Here is a 7,467-nt window from a genome sequence, read left to right on the forward strand (position 1 = left end):
CGAATTGCAACAAGTAAAGCCTAAACCATTTTAATGCAATAACCAACAATCAATTAGCGTATGAATCATGCAAACGAGTTATGAAGTCGTTAAAAACTATGCTGAACCGTCAACTATAGAGACTTATCAAATTGGACTCTCGCGGGCCGCTCAAATCACTCATAAGCACAGGTGAAAATATAAGAGGATAGAAAGAATTCGTTTTGTAAAGACTCTCACCTAACTACGACCTATAAGAACATGCCTGCAATATAATATGAAAGTAGTCTCTATGACCGTACATATGCATTCCAACCAACAAATGACCATGACACATGCCGAGGTATATATGGGATATGTGAGGTATGGGTAAGAAGAGGCAAAACATTTTATGGAAAAGTGGGGGTACAGGTGATCAAGCTAGTACCAAAACGGAACCATATGGCAACATCCAACTTCTTGCTCAAAAACAAATGAAACGGTGCTATAGCAAGCACAAATCTCACAATCTCCAGGTATAAAAGCAATCAACCAACTCCCCATAAAATATGAATAATACATGGGAGCAAAAATCGCCAAAAGATAAAGGCTTGAATTATGCGAATTGATTCTTTCTCTTTTTTTTCCTTTCGAACCTCAGTCGATCGACCTATAATGCCAGTCGATCGACTGCTTCAACAGTACAGAACCTCTTTTTTCATTTTCTTTTTGAATCATTTTTTTTTCACTTCTTTTTTTTTTCTATTCTTTTCTTTCCTTCCTTCATTTCGTTTCCCAACAATCATCTCAATTGAGCAAATACCACCAAAAACGAAGTAACAATCCCAAAAACATGGACTACTAGCTTGACAAAGGACAGGCTAAATGTAGGATGTGGTAATGGGACAAAAAAGCTATTTTTGGCAGTGTGGAGCTTATGGGCATAATAAGAAAAAGGAAACCTCTACCACATGTGTCAACAAACCACAAACCCGAATGCATACAGGTATTAAGCAGATTAAGTTCATATTTATGCACATTTAAGGAAACATGTCTCATAAGGAGTACTACTCAAATTCCTAAATAAACCGGTCATAAATGTCACCAGTTATAGGCTCTAAATCTCAGAAATATGATGTAGGTTGCCAATTTTCAAAGTCAAGTCTCAAGTTCAGCAAATAATTTTAACGAAAACTCGTAGATATGCATATATGATTCTACTAATAACATGTTAATTAGCAAGGCTTAGGCGAAAACAGATGTAATTGCAATATCATCATTGAAATACTACCGTTCCGACTCGACCTATATGCTAAAATAAACGTGCATTTTTTGGAATTTTTTGAAATTTTTCAATTTTTTTGAATTTTTTTGAATATAAGGATGAAATAAACAATGCAAAACAAAATGTAAACGTGAATGCAAGCAAATGATATGCGACGCAAAACCCTTCCCCAAACCAAATTGCACAATGTCCCCATTGTGCAAAATCATGTAATGAAGAAAAGAGAAACGGGAATTTGCGAGAAATTCAAACAAATAAATATGACATGAAGTGAAAATTGGGAACTCACAAGACTTTAAGCGCAGCAAAGGAAACCTCCCCAAACCAGCGTGAGCTAGGAGGTTTCAGTAGCCAGCAGTGCTACTAAGAAGTACCTGAAAGACAAAACAAAACCCATGCATAAAATTGAGAAAGACAATAATGAAGCGGTATTATGTTGTGCATAATCGGGAAAATTAGATGAAATAAATAAAATGACGGAAGATAAATTGGAGTAGAAAACTCCCTTAAGTCCGCAAATCGACCAAACATAGCAGGAGAGAGGTCGTAAACAGTGCACAAAGAAGGTGCGGGTCGGTCGATCGACCACATAGCTCAGTCGATCGACCGAGGTGCAAGGAACAGTAGCTCCTGGAACCTGCAGACCAGTCGATCGACCAACCAGACCAGGCGATCGACTGGAAATACTGCTGTAACTTCTTATTTCTTCGTATTTGCTCAATTTCTTGAGCTAATGAGGTCTAAAAACCTGCAAGTGCAAGATAATACGCGCCCAAAATTGCGCAAAACCCAAAATAAAGTCTAAAGTGCATAAAATCCTAAGCAAGCAAAATAAAATGCGAAGTTTCGCGCACACAAAAGCAATAAAAAGTGTTTAAAAGCAATAAAATGTTTGATAAGCAATGTGACCAACTAGTAGTTGATCAAAAACGGCCACGGTATAGCCCACTTCGTCGGCTTCTGGCTACTAGAGGTAGCCTCAACTGTGCTTATCTTGTCAGCTGCACCCTTCTTAGCTTCCACGTCCGTATGGCTCAACGGATCAACACTCTCATCATCTCTCCAATCAAGGACCTCCTCCAGCTCGTCAGAATCCAAGTCAAACTCCGTTACTTTGACCGGCTCGTCATCAACTTCCTCATCGGTGGCATAGCTAAGGCAGCCAAGACCTCCTCTTTGAATGATCGGTTTCTTCACAGCTGAAGTAACCTGTAGCTCGTCCTTCCCCAAACCAGCTCCTGCAATATCAGAAATGGACAAATCTTCCTCCAGTTTGCTCCCATTCTGGGGCGGGGGGGTTACAACAAGAATAGAGATAGGGATATCAGGAAGCAGAAAGTACGATTTCTTGTCAAAAACCGTATTACAAGTTACAGGCCACATAGGGTCCTTTTTCTTAGCCGGCTGAGCAAAGACAATAGAATGTTTGCCCACTTTAAAAGTCAAGGTACCTAGACCGACATCTATGACTGCACCAGTAGTGTGCAGAAATGGCCTGCCCAAAATAATGGGAATATGGGCATCCTCGGGCATGTCAAGTACAACGAAGTCGACGGGGAAGAAAAACTTCCCTATTTGCACGGGGATGTCTTCTAGGACTCATATTGGCTGGACCGCAGATCGGACAGCCATCTGTACTTTCATATCTGTCACTGTGAACCTAGTTAGTTTGAGCTTCCTAGCTAGACTCAGGGGCATGACACTTATACTAGCTCCTAAGTCACATAATGCCTTCTCAATAGAGAAGGTACCTATATTGCAAGGAACAGAAAAGCTACCCGGGTCCTCTAGTGATGAGTCGTATTTTGGTTACATTTTACCCCGTATTTATACCTAATTCTGACTCGATTTTGTGTGCTTAATTGGCTAAATAGCTCATTTAATTACTAATTTATAATAATTAGCCGTCTTAGTTTTATTTATTAATTAGTCGGATATTTATTTAATATTATTATTAATATTACTTTATTATAATAATTTGTAGGTAACGCGAAGTAATAAAGAGGAGATTCGATTTACAATAAATCAAGGCGGAATTGAGACGAGTCAAAGACGGGTCAAAGCTATGAGCTAAATGGGAAGTATACAAAGCAAAAGTCAAAGTTGACCCAACACTCTACGAAAACCAAATATTCATACATTCTTACTGCTCCTTTGTTTCTCTGCAACTTCAATGACAATGGCAATTATCAACTAATTCATCATGTTTCACCATTGCCAAACTACCAATTGAACAAGCCAAGCTTCATTCATTCATCACCCTCACCTCTGACCCAAGCCCATCATCCACCATAATTGCCCTCATTATCTCCGATCAACAACCTCAATTAGACCACCACCATGGCCTCTCGAGCCAGCAACTTTGGGTTCGGAACCCGTCACATGCATCGTCTATGTTCATCACCAGTCTCATGCTCGTGTTCTCACCATCACCTCCACAAATCAACCACCATGCTCCAGCAAGCAGCCGCCATCATCAAGCATGAACTCGGTATTGAAACTGAGTTAATTGGAATAGAAGCAATCGTTCTCTGAGTCGGGTCACCGGCTGCCGCCTACCCAACCGGCTGGGAATACGCAAAGAATTGACTCCATTTTCCAGAGAACTCCCAGCCGGCCTTGTCACCGGTGGCCGGTCAACCGGCTCACAACTCAAATCGCATCAAAAATTTATCCCCAGCCGGGTCACCGACCGCCGACACCCCCACCGGCTGGGAGAACAATTAAATTCACTTGAAGTTTCCAGGGGATTCCCAGCCGGTCACTTGACCGGTGGCCGGTGGACCGGCTCGCAACCCCTTTTTGCGTGTTTCCTTTTTTTTATTCCCCTTTGTCCTTTTGTTTGAGTTGGAGTATGATTGAGGAGGGAGGTCGTATAATTAGGAGGAGATTATTATTATTATTATTATTATGATTATTATTGTATTAGGATTATTATTAGACCCCACTAGTATAAAAGACACATTACACCTCACAAACACACCCTCAATTAGACCACCTTAGAAATTAGATTAGAAATTAGTCTCTCTTACTCTCTCAATATTTGTAGAACCCTAAATATTTCCCTTTTAATATTTCTTCAATAAAATTTATAATCATTCCTTAATTAGTTTAATCAATCTCTTGTTTATCGAAGTTCTTCATTCCATCAATTGAAGTTCCCATGTTATTGGTATAATTCTTTACTCTTATTTCTCTCTTTAATTTCAATTGTTTACATTTACCTTCTTTTAAGTTTTGTTTAGTTGTTTATGTTTGAATTCTCCTCTTTTGTTGTTTAATTGATGCTAATCTCTTTCTTGTTCATCTTTTCTTTGTTTTCCATTGTTGTTGCTCTTAAAGATTGAGTCTTTAACTTTCTTGTGTCAAAGATTGAATCTTTGAGTTGCTTGTGTTAAAGGTTGTGTCTTTTAGTTTAATTCTCACCCATCTTTAGTCTAATTTGTCTTTCTTCATAATTTGTGTTGGATTATTGCATGATTAGTAGTAGAATTTAGTCTTCCACCATGATTATGCTTAAAGAATCCAACTTTGTTGTTTCTTTTGCCCTTATAACCATGATTAGTGAGTAGTATTCTCACTAGGGTGCGATTAGACCCTAACATGAGTAATTTATCTAATTGAGTTTCATTAAATTGGTTGTTGAGGAGGGGTTGTTGCGGTTTAAACAAAGGAATTGGATTGTTGTGTCCATTTGGGAGTAATTGTCGGTTTTGACCCTTGTCCACCAACGGGAGTTGGTTAGGTTGGGATTGATTACATTACCCCTTTTTGGTCGTGTGCCGACTTGGGTTGAGCCCGGGAGGGAGAACCCAAGTGGGGTGCCTTTGTTTTTCGGTTTGAAGTTCACCTTCGGGAGAAGGGTAGGGATGACCGGGAGTTTATCGCGGGCTTAAGCCCTTGATCTTGATGAGAGGTGAGCGGAGTGGGCCCACTTTGGTGAGCCTTGAGTCTTGAGTCGGGGGAAATCGAGTCATGAGCCCGGGAGGGAGTTGATTTGGTATCACTAGTGTCCCACCATGAGCCCGGGAGGGAGTTGGTGGGCGAATTAGAGGCGTCTCCACCCAATACACTTCCCCCTTGACAACTAGTTGAAGGAACTCATGATTTATTACGAATGTCGGTGGTTTAGTCGCTCCCTAGGCTTTAATTAACTTGAGTAAATCGTATTTGATAGCTTGCTTTCTCATTCTATAGTTTAATTAGTTTAATTTATTTCTTGTTATTTAGTTTAGACCTTTAGATAATCATTCATCCTTATTTTCTCCGACTTAGCTAAACATAAGAATTTAGACAATTAATAATCACCCTTGCTCCTTGTGGTTCGACCTCGACTACCCTACTACATTAGTTGAGTTATTTGTTTGATCGGGGGAGTGCGACAAATCCCGCTATCATCTAGCTTATGGGGTGCAGTGTGAGAAAAATAAGAGCAGGACTCTTTGGTTAATGCGACAGTATGCACATTTTCAAGTGACTTTTTCTTAGACAGGAGTTGTTTCATGAATTTAGTATAGGCAGGCACTTAATTAACTAACTCAAGGAAAGGCACTTGTAAATTCAAGCTACGAATAACTTTTTCAAATTTATTGAAAGATACATGTTCCTTCGTCGGCACTAGTCTCTCTGGATACGGGGCTGAGAGAAGTACCTTAGCCCTCTCCTCTAAGTCTCGCATGCCGGCATCCGTGGACTTAGGCTGAAAGTCCACAACTTTCTCCTTATTGAAGCTTGACCCCTCTTCAGACCGTCTTGAATGTGAGCCATTAACCGTCATCGGATCGAACTTCGGAGCCGGGACTGACCCATCAGCACTCGGGTCTTTCCCCAATATTTTCGGGACTGTCGTGCCCCGGAACAAATGATCCCTCAAGTTGTCGGGCATCGGAGGACGAAAAATCTCGTTATCAGCAGCGATCTCAGTCGATCGACTGGGATGAACAGGACCAGAAGCTCCTGTAACCCGCACTTCAGTCGATCGACCGGGCATGTCAGTCGATCGACTGATATACCTGGTAGACGCTTTTTTCTTTCCTTTGCTCGTTCCAGCTTTGTTTTGACTCGGTTTTGCCTCATCTTTTGCAGTGGCATCCTCGACCATAGCAGGCCCCTCCAGGGTGGACCCACTCCTCAAAGTTATGGCATTTAGGGTCTCTTTCTGGTCAGTTTGGGTCGGTAAGTGTCCCGGAGCTCGAGTGGTGCTCTTGCTAGCCAATTGAGCAATTTGGCTCTCTAGCATCTTCATCCCGGCCTCTCTAGCTTGGGACTCCTTCAGGAATAAGTTCTTCAACTCGGTGAACTCGAAATTTTGGGATTGTTCTTTTCTGAGGAATATACGGAGGTTTTTGATATGGTTGTTTGTGAGGGGGCACATAGGCTTGCTGCTGCTGCTGTTGTTGTGGGGGTTGAGTCGGATTTAGGACATTCTGGCTGCTCCACCTCAAGTTGGGGTGGACATTCGGCTCATAGTACGTGTTTGTCTCGCCTATAGTGTTGAAAGGCGACAGGACTCAAAGGGGACAGAACAATTCTACGAGACATGCCCCTCGGCTTCACATCTTCTACGAGACGAAAGGACCGTCTCGAAACAAATAAGCGTTAACATGGTACATCCCCCCTTTATAAGCTCCTCCCAATTCATATTTGTCAAACCTTGCAGTGAGAGCTTCTAGTGCGAACAGAGGAAGATTCAACGGCTCTCCTCCGGTTTCCTCTCGAATTCCCATATTCAGCCTTATGAGTGGCCAAATCATCGATGATCTTCTACCCCTTAGTCTCTCCCATGTTCTCAAAAATCGGCCATTGGCTGCAGATCCAAAATAGCCCTCGATCGTCATACGACCCATTATAGAACTGGTTGCAAAGACTCCATTTTTCGAACCCATGGTGCGGTATGGTTCGCACCAGTTTCTTGAAACGGACCCATGCTTCATGAAAGTTCTCATCAGGCCCTTGTTTAAAGCTCGTGATCTGAGCTCTAATGGCATTCGTCTTCGAGGCAGAGAAGTACTTTTTGTAGAATGCCAGGGCTAAGGAATTCCAGTCGGTGATCCCAAGGGCGGCTCGGTCCAGATCTCTATACCACTCTCTTGTAGCGTCACGAAGAGAGAAAATGAACATGGTCTCCTTGATCTGATCTTGGGTCACACCGGTCGGTGGGGGTATAGAGCAACAATAATCAACGAAGGTCTCCATATGCTTAGCTGCATCTTCATTTGCAGCTC

The 7,467-nt window shown here is 41.8% G+C and overlaps 1 non-coding gene across 1 annotated transcript; it reads left to right on the plus strand.

Moving 5' to 3' along the window:
* The first annotated feature begins 7,121 nt into the window (after positions 1-7,121).
* Positions 7,122-7,228, plus strand: LOC141616128 (small nucleolar RNA R71). Its single transcript, XR_012530498.1, has one exon. It is a non-coding gene; the product is annotated as a small nucleolar RNA R71 (small nucleolar RNA).
* Positions 7,229-7,467: the final 239 nt, after the last annotated feature.

The sequence above is a fragment of the Silene latifolia genome, chromosome 11 (genome assembly GCF_048544455.1).
Source record: "Silene latifolia isolate original U9 population chromosome 11, ASM4854445v1, whole genome shotgun sequence".
NCBI classification, from domain to species: Eukaryota; Viridiplantae; Streptophyta; class Magnoliopsida; order Caryophyllales; family Caryophyllaceae; genus Silene; species Silene latifolia.